Consider the following 19,704-nt stretch of genomic DNA (forward strand, 5'->3'; position numbering starts at 1 on the left):
TTCATGTATATCCGTTCCAATAAACCTGGAAAATTAATGGTGCTATTTTGCAGCTAGATGAATTAGGTTACTGGGTGTTCCTTTCGTCGACAGCCTGTTTTAATGCACCAACCTAAATCCCATCAATTTTCTTCATTACATCAACAGCTCTTGCTGGCTGTAGCTCTCATAATGGTATCAAAACGGCGCTTGTGAGTGCCAGAGTGGTACTTGAACCATTTCACCCACCTACTTATGGTGCCATAACCATATACAAAATGCAGAGGTGTGGCCAACTTCAGGCCGTTAACGGGTTCTCAGCGATTTTGATTGTTGAAATATGAAACAAATCAACGCAGCCCTCACCTACAGTACTTGTGAGAGAGTAACTACGACTGCCATGTTACCGGGGATTCGGCAGCAGAAATCTGCCTGCTCATTTCACACGTACTCACACACTCGTCCAATCAGTTTTTATTCAGACGGCCACGAAGCAACGAATCAGCTGATTCCTTCAAATTCGCTGAGAGTCGATTAACGGTCTGAATTGTTCTCACCATGAGAGCGCTTAACATGCAGGAAACTGAAATTGGTAGAAACAAGCGGCTACCGTTTTCGCGAACTGAATGATGAAACTTCAGTAGTTCTCGAAAGACGAAAACTTTTTCCCTCAGGTGGTGTAATTCTAAATCCATTCGAGGCACAAAAGACCATGAGCTCGAACTGCAAACCTGCGATAAATCTAGATCCATTAGTGATATGGAAAAGAAGTCCAAATGGAGTCAAATACAATAAACCACATCAGAGGTCGCAGTGTATTATGACCCAATAATAATAGTGGTAATATTGTCTGACCGCTACAGGACTGACGATAAATAAAGCTGCAAGAAGGTGCGATTTTATTATCTTTTACTCCGGTAAGCGGCTGCTTGCGCAGGCGTGGGCTCTCCAAAATAGTCTTGTTGATAACCATAAAAGTTGTTTGCTCATTATTATATTATGGGGTTAGTTGGTTTGGTGCACAAACTCACAGAATTAATTTGCACACAATATATTAAACTAGAAAGTGCACAGAGGGTTTAACGCTTTGGGGCGATAGGCGCTGTGAGCAAGTGCTCTATGGATCTCCTAAATTGTATAGCAATCTTTCCTTCTTATTGATATTCATATGAAGTACATCCCATCGGTGTCAGCTCATCCCTAAGCTCAAATATTGAGCTGAACTCTTCCCATAAGTGTAATACTCATTACAATAAGCCTCCGAGTAACAAGGCTTAATAAATTAATAAAATATATGGGCTGCGCTAAACAACTTTATGAACTCTAAAGCTTATTTGAGCGTAAACACGTAAACTAAACCATCACGAAGCTTAGGTAAGACTCCCACTATTCTCAGTTTCCCCGCTCGCATATACTATACTCGAGCTCTTTAACTAGAAAACTTCTTTCAATACTAAAACTCACCTTTTTATGCTCGAAATAAATTGACGATAGTCGGAACGACCCGGATTTATATCCGCCCATGGGCTGTTACTTCAGCAGCATTTTCCAAACATTTATGGGGGATGTTTATGCTGTTAAATAACAATTACAACGATTTTATTGTAAGAGGCTTCTGATATACGAGTAAGAACACGTCCGCTAAGGCTCACAATCGAGAAATATGCTTATTGGAATAAAAGTTAATTAAGAAGCACGTACCTTTTTAGGCTGATTATACACGACTTAAAAATAGTTCTATAGACTGGTTTTCCTTTTATTGATTTCTGGGGAGCATTTTACATATCTGCCCGGAATCATCAACTAAATTGATGTTGGCAACTCTGCGAAAAGAGTAACTTGTAACTGATCCATTTCACAGCTTCACTAGAAATATAAAGCCAAATGTATTGCTTCATTTCGAAAAGTCAAATGGATGACCTAAGTTGTTTAGTGATAGTGTTTGACTTCTGAGGAGTGAAAGTAGATTTCATAATGAAAAAAGCTGGCCCAAGCATTTCTAATGGAGAGACTTCTGAAGCTTATTCTTCTTCTTAAGTAAAAAGCAAAGACAAATTAGTGGCTTTCTTAAAAGCAATACTTTGTAAGTCATAAGTTCAAGAAAGTATATAGTCGTATTTCCATTTCTTATTTTCCTTTTTTGTTTTTTATGATTGTGGGATCATAATACCCACTATTCATAATCACTTTAGGACTGTATCTGCTTTGTAAGATGCTCACTTAGTCAGCTGTGCAGTCTCAAGCTTAAGAACAATTAAAAATATGAAATAAGGCATTAATTAGTGTCTATACTTGTTCACTTCAAAATTTTCTCTAAGGCCGCTTAGTTTTTAATAACCCTTTTTCTTTTTCATTTACTGTTAGTGCGCTTTCTCTGTGTGCACTGGAGCCAGTGTGTTAATACGGGAATGAAATTTTGCACGGGAAAGTATTCATGAAAACAATAAAACACATAGAATCAGATGAAAGTGGGAAAAAAGTTAACAATAATTACAGTCAAGGGAAACTATAAGTATACTGAGCAGTTACAAGCAGCTGATGTGAACAGTTGATGTGTATGAGGGTACAGTTAAAGCGTGCAGCTACTTGTGCATCTACTTGTGCACCTACTTTTAACTAATGATAAAGCATTTTTTAGCCAAGTCATGGCTACTTTCCAAAATTTATCAAATAGGTAATATCAAAACTATACAGAGTAGAGACTTATAGAAAATTCAAGTCAGTGTATTGCAGTGTGGGATATTTTCAACAACAAAGCATACTGCATGTACATGGATATGTATTAGGATGTATGTACACTGTGCATATATGCATATATATGTAAATGGAAAACGTTTTACATGTTTCTATTTAAGTATCGTAAATATTTTTTTGTGAAAAAATAGCGATACTTATTACGAAAGTAAATATGAAGTGCTCTAATTTGAATTTACTAAAATTAGTTCTAGGCTAAATGCTAATAACAGAGACTCAGTAATAGGGGTGTCCCATTAACACCTTCTAAATAAAAAAAAAAAAAAAAATAATAATAATAATAATAAATAAAAAATATAGTCTATAAAAATATAAGAATAAATAAATAATAATAAACAAAAAATAAAACCAATGAAATAAAAAAATTAGCATTATAAATAAAAAAAATAAAATAAAAAAATAAATAAAAAATATAAAAAAATAAGTTAAAATAAGCAAATAACTAAGAAGTAAAAAAATATAAAACAAACAATAAATTAAACCAATAAAATAAAAGAACAAAAATTTTATAAATTCAAAAGGAATTTGAAAATAGATAATAAAAATAAATGTTAAAAAATAATAAAATATATAATATTATAAAATAAAGGAAGAATAAACAAAAACTAAAATGAAAAGTAAACAATAAATTGAAATAAAATAAAATAAAGAAATAAATAAAAAATTAATCACGTTATAGTATATAATATAAAAAAATATTAAAAAATTAATTAATAGAAAAGTATATAAAAATAAGAAATAAATAAAAAAATAAATACTTATTAAAAAATTACTAATAAATAAAATTATAATAATACTAAAATAAAAAAAAAACATATAAAATAAAAATATAAAATAAACGGTAAATAAAACTAATAAAATAAAAGAATAAAAATTTAATAAATGAAAAACATTAATAATAAGCAAAAAAATAATAAAGTAAATAATAAATAATAATATATAAAAAACAGAAGTAATGAATAAATAAATATATAAAAAGAATTAACAAATAAAAAAACAAATACTTTTTAAAAAAATTACTAATAAATAAATAAATAATAATAATAAAATAAAAAAATAAAAATAATAAAATAAAAAAATAAAAATTAAAAATATAAAAAATATATAAAATAAAAAATAAATATAACCAAAATAAATAAAAGAATAAAAATTTAATTAATAAATGAGTTTTAAAATAAATAACAAATAAAAAAATAATAAAAAATGTAAAAAATAGAAAAATATAAAAAAGTAATAAATAAAAAAAATACTAATTAAAAAATAAATAATAATTAAAAAAATAACCAATAAATAAAAAATATAAAAAAATAATAAATAAAAAGAATCAATAAATAAAGTAAAAAAATATAAAATGAACAATAAATAAAACCAATAAAATAAAAGAATACAAATTTAAGAAATTTTAGTTATAAATAATTAATAATAAAAATTAAGTTATAAATAATAAATAAAAAATATAAAAAAATTAATAAGAAAATATATATAAAAAATGAATAATAAAATATGTAAAAATAAAATAAAATAAAAGAGTAATAAATAAAAAAAAATAAATAATAAATCAAAAAAAAAAAAAATGTAAGTGTAAATTGGAAAAGTTATAATATTTTAATTGTAGTAATCAATGTAGGCATGGAAATCTATATGTAGGCCCTGGCAGCTAGTACTCGTTCTTGTATTAGTTTCAGTATTATATATTAATTCTAATAAATAAATAAATAAATATATGTAGAACACTCCTTCGCCCTTTTGATGAAATTTTCGATGCATTCGAAATTCAGCGTCTTTCAGTTCAAAAATTGTTTCTAGTTTTTTTGGCATACGGCTTTCGTTTCAAAACCCACAGAAAACGCAATAAAGAATTTAGCTCGAATACTCTTGGTGCACAATTCACATCGCCGCACATTGGTATGGTTGAGGCTTAATTTTGTCGTAGTTGTTGTTAGTACAGCAAAAACATTCCTCATAAATGTTTAGGAAATGCTGCTGAAGTGACAGTTCTTGGTTAGAAATAAATGCAAGCAGTTCCTGTATCAGCTTATTGTAATTTCTAGCTCTCTAGCAAACTAATGCTTAAAATGCCTTTATCAGTTGAAAGCCTTAAAGTAGGATAATGTTGTTGTTGTTTAATCAGCACAAACATTCCCGTACATGTACGGGGTATGCTGCCAGAGTGACGGTCTTTGGGCGGATATAAATCGGTGTGTCCTTCCTGTAACGTAGAACTGACTGTCGTGGGAACGAAAAGTAGGATAATAATTGTAAGCATTTGGTTCTTCTTATAATAAATAAATAAACGAAATATCATACGAATCTAAGTAATAAAAGAAAGTTGATAAGCTGCAAGTGTGCGTATAAATAAAAATTCGTTAAACGTTTCGACTATTTGAATGCGATGTGGGCTTTTGAGCTGAATTGTTCTCCAACTCAATTTATTTTTCGCGATATACCATGAAATAATCTCACGCCGGTACGCCATAAAAGTTTCCCTACAAAAGTATCAACGTAATTTTAAACAGGCTTAGTTACATGAGAATGGAAAGCAGAAATTATGTACTCCTTTCGAATATAAGTTGGAAAACAGTATGCAACGCTCGGCGGAAGTTTGTTTTCTTCAAATATATATTTCAAGCCTTATAGTCCGAGTTTTTAGAATAAATAATTCTGGGTATGCAGTTTTATAGCCCATCTAATTTTGGTATGATATTCCGTAAGTTTAAAGAGGCATCTAAAATTCAAACTATGGAAATTAGATTTTTAATAACTTTTTTGTTGCTGGTCTTGCGCATTTTCATTCATATAAAAAAAATTCAATCATTATTTCTATGGGAAAAAATGCACAACAGCCTCAGCGAAAAAAATGATGAAAAATCAACTCGAATCTTGACCGAATTTAAACTGGCACAAATTATGCCAAAATAGATTGACCTATAAAACTACATACCCAACATTTTTATAAAAATGCTAACTAGAAATTTTAAAATTTCGATGAAAGTTTGTTGAAACTTTTCAAATTTTTTACAAAGTGTGAAGCTCTGCATTATTAGTTTTTTTTTGTAGTATAACTTATATTTGAAAACTATATTTATTATAGAAAAAAAAAAATAAAAAAAAAATAGTAAAAAATATATATATAAATATATATATAAAAAATAATAATAAAAATAACAATAAAAAATAAAAACATATATATAATAAAAAATTACAAAATTTCGCACTGTAAATTGTTATGCCAAAAGTGCACAGATTTGCATATATAAAACTTATATTAACCTCTTCGGGTAACGTTCTTTCATTTTTTTTGTATCCTCAACTGTAAATCGGTAAAATATGCGTGATTATAGTAAAATATTTCATTAAAATTTCCTGGCAGTTGAATTGAAATTCAGTCGGGGGAATTACGGAACCTGCCCGAATAAATATTTTTACTTCCGTTTTTGATGGACGGCTCCCATAAACGGACAGTTATTTCCGTACGTACTACAAATCCTTAAGAATTTTTACAATTTTTCCCTCTTGCACGTTATCCCTCCCATAACGTAGCACTTTTCTCAAAGCGAAAATCCCCATAAGCGGACAAATTTTTTACTCCCCCAGGTGTCCGCTTAACAGAGAGTACACTATAATGGGATATTTGCTACAATATTTTTTTAAATAAACAGTAATTGTAATGATAAAAATATAAAACAATTAAAATAAAACGAAAACATACGTAGAAAAAGACGGGGAAAGGTTAAATGAAACCTTTTTTGTTAAGCAAGCTATTCGTATGAGGGTACATTGTTTAGGTCACCTTTTACACCATTAAATTCATTTGATTTTGAACAATGCATTAAATAAAAAAAAAAAATTGCACAAAAAAATAATAAATAAATAAATTAAATGTTATAATAAAAATATAATATATAAATATACAATAATTCTAAGAAAATAAAAAAAATAAAATAAAATGTAAAATAATAAAAATATAACAAATAAAAAATATATAAATACATATAATAATAAAAAAAATTGAGTTTTTTTGTGTTTTCTACTAAAATATAAGCATCTATAAAAATACTTTTGAAAGAGCCAACATGAGAAATGAAATTTTTGAAAAATAAATAAACCACTCGCATATTTCAAAATAAACTGTGAGCGTCGAAACACATATTGACAAGTTTTGACTATTTAGTTTTTATTTGAAATTATTTTTTTATAAAAAATATAGTTCATAGTACCAGAAAAGCCACAAACAAATTCGGCAAATTTCAAATCCGTAGATAAAATCCGTGTACACAGTTTTATAGCTTATTAAATTTTGTCATAAATATATAATATATACATACATACGTTTTAGGCGCTTACACCGGTTTTTAAGTGTTTGGCCGAACTCCTCCTCCTATCTGTGGTATGCTTGTTCTTGAAGTTATTCCATAAAATGGAGGGATCTGTAGTTGTATGTCGCTTTCGAAACGCAAACTATTTATTACGAGGCGCTTTTTTGTGGCGGAAATATACTTGGAGGTTTGCAATTGCCTGCCTAGGGACGACCGCTAGTAGAAGAAACTGTTTCTATCATTTGATGTTTCATGCACGTAGCTTCGAACCTGTGCATTTTCAACCCATTAGGCTACGACGGCCGATATGTATAATATATATTGTACTTTAATATATAAAATGCAACAAGTGGCTAAAAAATCGCATTGGCTTTTGGCATTTTTTGTTGACAGATGTTTTCTTACATAAAAAAAAAATATCGAGCGTGCGGATTTTACACAAAACTTTCACTATTGTGATAGTGGATTTTAACAATTTTCATGCATTGCACATCCGAGGAATGTCATATTACTAAAAATGCTATATTCAAATTAGTTATCCTAATTGAAACATCCAACAGGTTTGAAATATTTCCAGTGCCAATTCGAAAAAAATTATAATAAATTCACTTATCAGTATATTTTTTTTAGTTTTTTTTGTTTTATTAGCACATTTCTCATTTTTTTATTATAGCTGAAAATCTGCTTTGACATATTGAGTAGAAAATCCGTGATTGCAAAACAAAAAAGTAGATTTTCACAGTACTATTTTTTGTATAATTACCTACATGCATAGAAATTGTAAATGACTGAGGTAAACAGCATTACAAAGAAGGTTTTACTAGGTAACTAGTCAATTTGTGTTTTGCTATAAATGCAAAAAACTGTAATGAACAAATAGCAAACGACAAAAACTTACAACTCAACGAGCTAAACTTATTGTGGGACTTAGTTGAATTCGCTTTCGTGGCGCAAATGGAATTCGTTGCTAATCAAATTTATATTTAAAGCGTGACGTAAGCCGGCAAATAGAAGCTTGAGTGCGAATGCGATAAACAGGGTTTATGAAACTTAATTAGACAAACAAAAAAGCCCAAGCAAAAATGCAAACAATTCGAAAATTAAGCAAAAAAGACAAAAAAAGAACAACCGGAAAAAGACGAAAAAGGAAAAATATATTGTAAATAAGTACAATTTGTTATTTTTTAGTGAGAATTTTTTTTCGGTCAACTTTCAAGTTAATGTCATCGCTCAAATTCCAGCAGTTTGCGTTTCGGCAGGCATCCACGCCTATCTACTTATGCAATCTTATGCATATGTGGGTATGTGTGTATGTATATAAATACATATGTACATATGTACGTGTATATTGCTAGAAGCTCCCCAAATCACATGCAAAATGGTCGGAGAGCACGCGACACTTGTCGCCAGCACTCGGCTCAGCTCAGCTCAGTACGGCTCAGCACAGCAGCTAGACAGTTTTATACATAAATGGGGCTGTGGTTAAATGTTTGTAAACGTTTATGGCAAGTGTCCGCTGAAAATCAAGTTCATGGGCAATGCCACTCAAGTGCACGTACTTGGTTACATATCTACATAAATACTTGTACATATATTGGCATATGGGCCCATACATTCACACATACCATGAGTAATAAAGATACTTATTGAAATCAATGTATAATATTAAGCCACTACCGGCTGCTACCAGAAAAATTTGCTTTTCTTCTGAATTAGTTATATACCATTCTATTCAAAAAATAAGTTTGCAGTTCTCTACCTAGTCGAAGCCCTTCAGCAATTACTTTTCCAACAAATTTTTAAGCTACATTATTGGCACCATCAGAACTGACCATCTACGTCATCTGCGGAATCTTTTGTGGTACTAATTCCACAAGACCCGCATCCAAATCACTAAATCCCTCGTCACCAACAGAATGATTTTTTTTTGTTGACATTATTGGGCTCTACTATAAGTTGAAGCGCCATTACGAAATACATTTTTAAAACTAAAAAACTGCATTTTTCCACCTGTTATTAGAATTCAATCAGAACAAATGACTAATACTAATAGTCAGCTGTGATGGCAGCTCTGGCACTTTCAACGAATTCAAAAATTCCATCGCCTAACTGACAAATTCTTCTGGTGTGATAACGTTATCAATCGAATTATATTGCATGCTCGTAGATTCGCCGGCGGTTTGTCCTTGAACTACTTATGTACATATACAGTGAGTCAAAAAAGTTTTCGAAATCTCTTTTTCACTTTCTTTCTTTCACTCACTTTTTTTTTAATATTCGCTATATTTTTCATGAATATATTTTTCCTTAATTTTGTATAAAAATATAGTTCCTACTACAGCAAAAGCAGCAAGTTTCAAACTTTACACAACATGAGAAAAATTCGTAAAATTTTCAACAAAATTTCGAATTTTGTACTCTAAATTTGGAAGTTTGAAGCTGTTGAAAGCTTCTATTGATTTTAAATATTTTTTTTGCCGCCGGTCTTGTACATATTTCAGCATACAACGCTTGACCGCTTGAAGTGAAGAAAAAAAAGAGACGGTCAGTTAGAAAATAAGTAAAAATCAACGAAAATTTGCAGTAATTTTAAATTACACTTTGTAACACTAGCATTACATACCAGAAAAAATTTTAAAATCACTTTTGGCATTGCCCAGAAATTGTAGATTCACCGAAATGCTATTTGGAATTATTTGTATAAAGATATGTATAGTATAATTACAGATGGCAATTCTTCGCCGAAATAGAGGCATATAATTAAGGCAAACATAACAGGCAGGTCATTAAGTAATACAATCCAAATTGCAGAAACTAAAAAGAAATATTTGGAGTTCCTTTGACACCACTGTAGGGTCACAAATTATTATGACAGTACTCCAATTATTATGTGTGGTTACAATTTTTCAACGCAAGAGCTACTAAGCTAACGATGATGACGATGTCCAGCGCTACAGTTCAAATATTTGCGTTCCTTATTTTTACTCCGCAGATGAAGACGATAGAGTTAGTATTAATTTTGTTTAGGGAAGATTCAATTTATATATACTGTGAGTGTCAAAAAGAAGTGTATATCCAATATTTATCTTAATTTCAATGATTTTTTATAAAAATATAGTTCATACTACAACAAAAACCATATACAGCAAAGTTTCGAACTTTGTATTAAATTTGTAAAAAACCGGCGAATTTGTATCAAAATTTCAAAATATGGTATAAAATTGTTGTTTAGAAAAATTTTATGTACGCAGTTTTATAGATAATTAAATTTTGGTATAATAAAGTGCAAGTTTCAAGTGGTTGATGTTTGACAATTTTTTCTGCTGTCGGTGTTGGGTGTTTTCTTACATATAAAACAAGATTGGGAGGGTTTGTGGAGAAAATGCACGAAATAGCGTTAAAAAAGAAATTTCTCAAAAAACATTTTGATGTTTGATCTACTTGAATCTTGTCAAAATTCAATGATCTATAAAACTGCATACGCAAATTTTTCTTTTTTTTCCATTTTCAAAATCAACCAAATAACCAACATACAAGTAATTGAAAGTAACTTTATTGAAAACACAAATTTTATAGAGAACCTCGCTCAAAACCAATTATAAATTTTAAAAGCAATTCATTTTAACCGTTTTCTATCGTATGCCTATTCTCAGCCAACAAAGATTTTTTACCATTCCGATTGTATGTCTACTCACAGCCATCACAGCAATGAACCATACTAATTTTCTACTCTATTTATTTATAGAATTAATCTTTTCTATCCTTCATAACCTGACAGGGTTTGTATCAGTAGTTTTTCAAGGAAAATTAATTCCGACTAGTTCTGACCATGTCCAAATTTAATACGACCGTAAAGGGTTAATGTTTACTGACTTTTCGATTCTTAAAATGTTCATGAAAGATTGTAGGAATATAAGATAGTAAGCATTTTATATATTTAAGTTCTTCTGCTGCCACTGGTGCTGGCTGAATATAGTGGAAATAAACTAATATTTTAAATCTTCCTCTGCTAGGTGGAAAGTCTTGAACTGAAAATTCATTAGCATCAATATATTTTTTATATGGTAGAGCATCTTGTAAGGAGAATTTTTTTTTTAATTGTATGCATTGAATTTTCATCCAAAGACAGATTCGCTCGCAGTATGTTTTACTCTTCCCGATGAGTTTGCGAATTTTTGTAGTTGCGCTTTCAGTTATAAAAGGGGTTGCCCTCGTGCTCTTTATCAGTGTTGGATGATTGATGTAGTTAATTTGGCGTTTTTTTTCTTTTGTTGATTTAGATATTTTCTTAATTAGCTTTAAATAATTAACTTTCGCATAGCATTGCAAACATTCTCCGTTGTATTATTTTTGACAATAGCGTAGAAATTTTTGTGAAAATACTAGAATTTGTTGCCCTCCACTAAGAAAGTGCGAGGCTCACGAGGGACAATCCTGAGACCATATTGACAATATCGAGAGCGAAAGTATGTTAGATCCCTTAAACGCGCATTCAATATAATGGAAACGTTTTCAAGGGTAACCATCTTTGACTGTTCGAAAAAGAAGCAACTTGAAATGAGAGGAGATAGCAAAATTTAACATTTAACCAATCATCACTAACATATTAGCGAAATATAAAAATGAAATTAAAGTAAATAAAATCACACATACACTAATATATAAAGAATTATGATGAATTTGGAATTAAAAGCTTAAATGCAAAAAAAAAAAAAAAAAAAATTAAAAGCAAAATTTACCCATAAGCAGATACTAAAAATAATGAATTATGTAGCGACAAACAAAAACCAAAACAAATGACGCCAAAGCAAACGAGTTAGTTTGCCGCAAGCGTCTAATTAATAGAAATACATTTATTAGATGCAGGTTTAGCTTACACGTACATGAGAAAACCGCGCGCACGTTGTCTGATGGCTAACCAATATTTGATGCAAAGTCGCGAGGAAACAAAAAAAAAAATCATGAAACATTCTAAAGAAGATAAAAAATAAAAGATATAAAAATGTTTTTTTTTTGGTTCGTTTAATTTGCTGTTGTGATTGTTTGCCTTTTTGATTTTTTTACTTTCAATTTCATTAAAATTCATGGGAATTAAAACCAGTTAAAAAAAAATCGCTAAGCGAATGCTTACGTAAATTTGTATGCAAAAAAGGCAAACGACCAAAGGCAAAAAGAACTCAGGTATGGAAATAACGAACGATACGCGCTGCTATGCGGTAAATACAAGCATAAATTAAGTTAATTTTTTTTGATTTTTTTTTTGTGTTTTTGTTTGGTTTTTTTTTGTCTTTTTCCATTTGTTTCTTGAGAGCTGTAAATAACTTTTTGACTTCCTTACTAATATTACTTACTTTTTATACCTCTCGTGCTTGATTTTTTTCCCTAGACCAAATGAAGTGGCTATTTGCCTTTATAGGTTATTGCTGATAATGATTAATAAGTACAATTATAAAACTACATACATACATACGCATTTATATGCACGCAGACAAGTATTATTCATTCAAAAAAATTAAAAGAAGGCAATAAATACTAGATAGCCGCGGCAAGCACTAGTGTTTGTAAGCATATTAGGGTGGGCCGATTTTTTATGGGAATTAAAGCAAACGCAGTATTGCAGGTTAGAGTTACAATTCTTGTAATTTTTATTAAGGGTTTGAATTACAAAAAATTTTTTTTTGCAAAAACTCGAATTTTCAACATCAACAACTACAAATAATAAACAATAATACAGTTACGAAATTGTAATAATATTACTTTCGAAGTTATAAGCAGATTTCTTTTATTAAATTTTTCACCTCTGTAAAGGCATCTATACTCACTCAACGCCTTCTGTAGAATATTTTGATATCACACATAATTTATAGGGCGATCAACCCACCCTTTTGTAAATATGCGCGTAAATAAATACTCGTAGCTATTAATAAGTGAGTAAAAAAATTAAAAATAAATAAAAGTAAAATTGCCGCTCAACTGGTTTGTCGGCTGGCGGAAGAGGAAGGTCCTAACGTGCGAAAGCTGTTTGATATTTATCAGCTTTGCACTTTTTTCTGCTTTTTTCGTGAAATGAATATATAATAAATGCTTCCATTACCAGCTTTACTGCTGTTTGCGAGTGTTCCTAGAATTTTTAATCATTCATTCCAGTAGTTAAAAATAGCACCCCCATGGCTGGTTTAATAAAACTTGCATAATTATGAATGACAGTTGTTTATGGCATCGAGTAGCGGTTATAGCACAAATAATCGATTTGAGGGTGTTTAGCAGGGATTACATCTTTCACCCGCAATACATTACATTACAAATAAAACTACTTAACTTTAGTTAGTGCTACTGAATTTGAAATGGCTTTCTGCATATTCACACAGACATATGTATGCACATGCACACATCCATCTGAACATTATAAAGTCCATTAGTACTTAAAAAAAAGTACTATTATTACACTTTAATAGGAGTGTGGTGAGTCGCAAAAAGTTGACCTGAAAAATTCTGGCGGAAAATCGTCGCCATGATACTCTTTTAGGTGTTCAATAAATTCCCAATTTTTAAATGATTAAAAAATAATAATCACTGATCAGTTGGCTTCCCGATGGTCACTGGTGCTGGTGGCAGGCCAGCAGTGCCACAGAAAGATGTGTGCGTCGGCACGTCATTTGCCATTTGCATCATGCGGGAGATGGGTTTAATACAAGTAAATCTCATAAAATTTCGAAACGACCTGTGCGCAGTGCAAGAGAATTGTTGTTGATGCAAAATTACGCATTCAATTTTGTTTTCGAATAACAATTTTACTAAATAATAAAGATTATTTTGAGCTATGGAAATCTTTATTTTGACCTTTACGCACTTCACTGCTTGTCTGTTTGTATACTGCAGCTATCCAGTTCACAAGTGTCAAATATGATTGACGTACGACGTCATTTGCAAAAATCATACATTTTCCGATAGGGTGACACATTTTCCTTAGAAACTGCACAACTGGCTGGGATTTTGAGAGCAATTTCACGTGAAACGCGTACATAGTACATATTATGCTTTAAGACCTACATACATGTCTCAAAATTTGCGATTTTTTGGGTGGAATTAATTGGTTGAATGAGTCGACAATTCAAAGATTGGTGAAAAAATGTCAACTGATTTTGTCGAGGAAAGAAAAAAGAACTGGCACACCAAAAACTCGACGTTCTGATGAGAATTTGCTGCTTTGGCGCTGAGTGCTGCTGTAATGTTGCTGAACAAATAATACTATTAAATATTTTTCTTAAACCTGATGGTTCTGGTTGTGGATCAGTCATTTTAGGGGTTAAATTGAAACCAACATCAAATATTATTTTTCTCAAATTTCTATGTTAATTTTTATTTTCACACAGTCTTGCCCTCACGGGGTTCAGTCGGTCTCGAATGGGTTAATATATTCCTAAAGTTATGTATTAGGAAAAAATACATTCTACGAAAATCAGAGTGGTTGTTGTTATATGAATGCCTATGTTGCTGTTGTTGTTGTTCTTATATGGATGCTTGTGTTGTTTGTACTGTTGTTGTAGCAGCAGCATAAACATTCCCCATTGTACGTGGAGTGTTACTGGAGTGACAGTCCTTGGCCGGTTATAAATCCGGGTCGTTCCGCTATCATAAAACCGACTGTCGTGCAAATGAAAATCAGCGTGGACTTACCCTTTAAATAAATAAATTCCCTACATTTAATTTCAATTTCGTCAGCCTATGATTTCGCAAGCCTATACGTTAATCTATCTGAATTGTGTTTTTGTTTTTGGTTGCAAATATATGAATAATAATGTCGTTGACACCTACCCAACACATTATACGATATAAATTCACATCATTACATTCACGCACATGTACATATGTACATATAAATATTTATAATATGTAGTCCGTGCTTTGGATCGCCCCATTAAAAATTCAATGGCAAAATATTAAGGCATGACGTTAACCGCGAGAGAATTTTCTTTTCAATTTCAGCATTTTTGTTGTATATACAGATATGTAAATAGATATGTAATCGTGCAACTGTATTTATACATGCATAGATACATACGCGTATACGACTTTGTAGGAGAATGACTGGCCAAGTGGCTATAAGTTTGCATGATGATTTTAGTTATTGTAAATTATAAATTCAGTGCAATGAATACTCAATGGAACTACATACATACATACATATGTATGTACATACGTACATGTGTTTGTTGGTAGGCACGTAGCAATCGTTATTCTTACACAACCTTCACGGTCTTACTTTGTATGAACCGATATGTACATACACTTGTAGAAAACCCGCTTTAAAATTTTTTAAAAGCCAGCAAAAAAAAAAAAACTAAATGACGTTGAGTGGAGTGAAAATGTAATAAATAAAAAGTGTAGCTAGAGATGAGGCAATGCTCATAATAACTAATGGAAGAAGCTGCTTTTGCAATATAATGTTTGTAGGTATGTATTTGCACTTAAAATTCTATGTATTAATTTATGAATCAAATTATTTTCTTTTTTTCTGGCAAAGCCATGAGTCAAATTAGCATCCAAGATCAACTTTGTTAATTGAAAAAAAAAAACAAAAATTGTATATTAGATCTAGCAGCTCAGATACAATTATTTTAATTAAGCAACCAATTAGAAATTTTGTAAAAGCGCATGACAACTCGTTTGCCGACTGCTTTTATAAATTTGCTTACATCTTCTGGCAAGTCTGCATAGTGGAGTGGCCAAAAAATATTTTTTTTAAATTGATTTTGTCACCTAATTTTTTTTTATATGGTTAAAAAAATGTGACCATACTGCATAGTCTGCACTAGCCAATGTTGATAAGAGCCGCATTTTCTTCTTTTTTTTTTGTGACAAGCAGAAATTCTTTTGTCTTCTGAAGGACGCTTCATAATATGTGTTACCTTTTTTTGAAAAAAAATGGCTTTTTAAACACATTAGGGTGATCATGTGCACAAAAGAAAATTCTTCAATTACGTCGGTGTATTCTTTAAACATTTACTACTATATATATACTTATTTCATTTAGTACCACCTCGACGAAATGCCAGGTCTCAAGCTCCGCCATGAGTGATTCCATGTGAAGGGAACCAAGTATTTCGGACATTGTCGTATTTTTTCCCCAAAATTGATTTATTTGTAGGCTTGAGTATAATAAGAAGTAAACTGAAAACATTTTAGTTAAATTTTATACATAATTTTTTTAATTTTTATTTAAATTTTTTGGGGTAAAATACAATATAAAAAAGAAAATTTTTGGAAAGGAATTAAAAAAAAAATCCTTTTAAACTTAAAAATTTTTTTTTTTAATTTTTTTTCAAAAATTCTTGGAAAAGAGTTAATGTTTGGATTAGAATTAAATTTTTGGAAAAAAATTTAAAAAAATCTTTTTAAATGTTTAAAAAAAAATCTTTTTAAATGTTTTAAAACATTTTTTCTAAGGTTAAACAATTTTTCCGTTTCAGATTGAAAAGAAAAAAAAATTTTTGGGAAAGTTTATAAAAAAAATTCTGTTTAAATGTTTTAGAAAAGAAAATTTTTGGAAAGGAATTTAAAAAAATTCTTTTTAAATGTTTAAAAAAAAATTTTTTTCTTAAGTTAAAAAATTTTTTTTTTTTAATTTTTTTTCAAAAATTGTTAGAAAAGAATTAATGTTTGGATAAGAATTAAATTATTGGAAAACAATTAAAAAAAATCTTTTTTAAATGTTTTAAAACATTTTTTTTAAGGTTAAACAATTTTTCCGTTTTAGATTGTATTTTATTTTTTTTTAACTTTTTTTTCAATGTTGAACTTTTTTTAAATGATTAAAAAAAATGTTTGAGTGTGGTAAAAAATATCTTTTATTTAATTTTTTTAGTTTTTTTTTAATTTTTTTTAGCTTTCCTAAATTTTTTTTTATTTAAAAAATGTTTTGTTTTGTTTGCAAAAGCATATCTTACTAAATCTCAAAATTATTTATTCAAAATTTGTTTCAGTTATCTTATTATTATACTGAAGTTTACAATCAGATCTATTTTCAGAAAATTGACCAAAATACTTGGATCTTTGAAATGGAATCATTTCTATGTAGAACAACTCTAAGGGATCCCCCCAAGGTTTTCCCCAAACAATTAAGTAGTATTTATTTTCCCACGGACTTTTCAAATGACCCTCCTATATATATGTATTACATTATAGTTTTGGACACGGAGTCAAGCTGACGGGTCAAATCACACCATCGGGCGACCAATTGATACAAAAATTTGATTTTTTGATAAAACTCTGCATCATTTCGCTGAAAGCAAGAATCATCCAAGCGCGTGCTCTCAATTGGAGTCCATATGAATCCGTTAGTGATAGTTTTGTAGTACCCACAGTTAACCGAATCAAAATCCTTACCAAAAAGACATATCTTGCAGTTATATTAACTCGCCACACACACGAGCAAGTTCTCAGAGGCCCAGGTAGCGCAGTTTGGTTCTTATTAGCATGATCGCTGTAATGAAAATGCATCTCGTCCGAAAGGATTAGATATAAACTGCACTAATTCTAGAGTACAGACGCGTAACGAAGCAAATAGTTGCTTGCCCGTAATTCCCGAGTTCACTCTAAGCGAGTACTTAACTAAAATCATTTTGTAAAGTTTTTATTAAGTTGGTGGTAGATGAGTCGTTTTGGTTTGAAAGTGGTATAAATATATTAATTTTTTTTCATTTTATTGCAGATATAAAATAGGATATCTGTATCTTACAAAAACTACCATTAACTCATTTTTTTCCAAAAGTAGATTTATACCACTGCAATACATACAAAAATAAAAATAATAAACAAAAAAAATAAACGACTCAAATATTAGGTCTGTTCATGTAAAAATTATACAATAACTTGCCAGTTACTGAATATTCGAAAATTTGCCCTCAGAGAGAAAAATATGAATAAAGTATGTTAAAACAAAACCAGTAACAATTTGCAAGTTTTACCAACAGTTAAAATCACAAAGATTATTATTTTTTTCAGTTGCGCAATCTCGTATGATAAAAAAAAATAAAAGCAAAATAACGTGGTGAGCATCCCATGATTTTATTTCGTCCACAATAATTAGTTCTATTTCGTCATCGCTGTCAGATGAAGAACATTCCATTAGCAATTGTATTATTGTGGTAATCACATCTTTCTTCACATTTCCCTTGCTTCCGTCTCTGCATGTATATGCATATATTGTCAAATTATTTAATAACTAAGAAGTAGAAGCATAAAATATAAAAGTACGTTCAATGCTTTCGATTAGTATTTTGGAAATCGTAGCAACGGTGCCTGGAAGCTGTGTTTCAGAAGTACTTAAATACCATTGGCCGATTCCTATTTAATATATGACTTCAAATAAACTTATAAATATTATCTAAAAGATATTTACTTACATTCTCCATTTTAATCACGATTCAACTAAATTTAAATGCCTCAATTTGCAATTTTTAATCGTTATTTTTACTTTGCGATCAGCTGTTTTTCTCAGTTGGAAATTCTTACAAGTAAAAATGTATCCAATAATAACTTGCAATTCCTCCCCAATATGAAATTTCCTTTTGCTCTCTCACTTTCCCCTACTTTGCAACTTTTTCGAATTAGTGAACACCAAAACTTGATAATTTGTAACAATTATTACAAATTATTTGCTTCATGAACAGGCCTCTGAGTTGCTGAAATTGAGGCAGTCATAATTTGGTATAGGAAGTAACCAAAACAACCACTGATTAAAAATAATTTTTTTTTTTGTGAAATAACCTGTATAGTGCAGATATGTACATAAATATGAGCATTTGCAAATATTATTGATTTTCTACCATTAGTCACTTTATTAGCACATTCTTGCAAATTATTTTTTCGCATACGCCAAAGGGTTCCGGCAGCTGTGTGAAATATCAAATATATGAATACTTGCGTATACAAGGTGACGTAAAATTGATCGCTTTATCGAATGATTTCCAATTTTTTTGCACGTGGCGTCATATTTGACACTTGTGAACCAGACAGCTGTAAAATAAATAATTTCTTTTATATATTTAGTAAAAAAGGTATTCAAAAACAAAATTGGATAAGTAATTTTGCGCCACCTTGTGTTTGAAAATATAAGTGACAGATATTTATGAAATTCTTGGAGTTCTATTTTACGTGCACGAAAGTGATATGCAATTAATAACTGAATAATGAACAACACCGGGTGTTTTTTTAAGTGCTTGAGACCTGAAAATGATAATACAAAACAGAAATATTTTTGGAATGAAATTTTTTTACTATAATCTGGTAAATAATTTCTTGGAATTCATTTTTTTTAATATGATAACCGGTATATGTCCGTAGCGGCTACGCATTTCATGGTCCATTCGAAAAAACACGCGATATAATAGGTCAGATCTAACCGATCACTGTAGTGTTTTAGGGTGTTCCAGGCTGAAGTAAAACCCATCAGCTCTTATGTCCGTCACTTTCAATCCTAAACGAGTGCTGTTCTGATAGCATTCGTTTCAGTAGAGGAAAGCTGTACGGTAGATAAGCATGCAAGTCAATGCACGGCCAAATATATTTTTTATAGAAAACAAAAAGCAAAAAATGTTGAAAGATATATTCGAACTCTGGATAAAAGTGGAAAATTGTAATTTTCTAAATTTTT

The 19,704-nt window shown here is 30.2% G+C and overlaps 1 protein-coding gene across 15 annotated transcripts in view; it reads left to right on the forward strand.

Moving 5' to 3' along the window:
- Window positions 1–19,704, forward strand: part of LOC128865064 (muscle-specific protein 300 kDa) — a 286,723-nt gene that overhangs the window by 155,355 nt on the left and 111,664 nt on the right. The gene's annotated exons all lie outside the window — the stretch shown is intronic.

This window comes from Anastrepha ludens, chromosome 5 (assembly GCF_028408465.1).
Source record: "Anastrepha ludens isolate Willacy chromosome 5, idAnaLude1.1, whole genome shotgun sequence".
Lineage (NCBI taxonomy): Eukaryota > Metazoa > Arthropoda > Insecta > Diptera > Tephritidae > Anastrepha > Anastrepha ludens.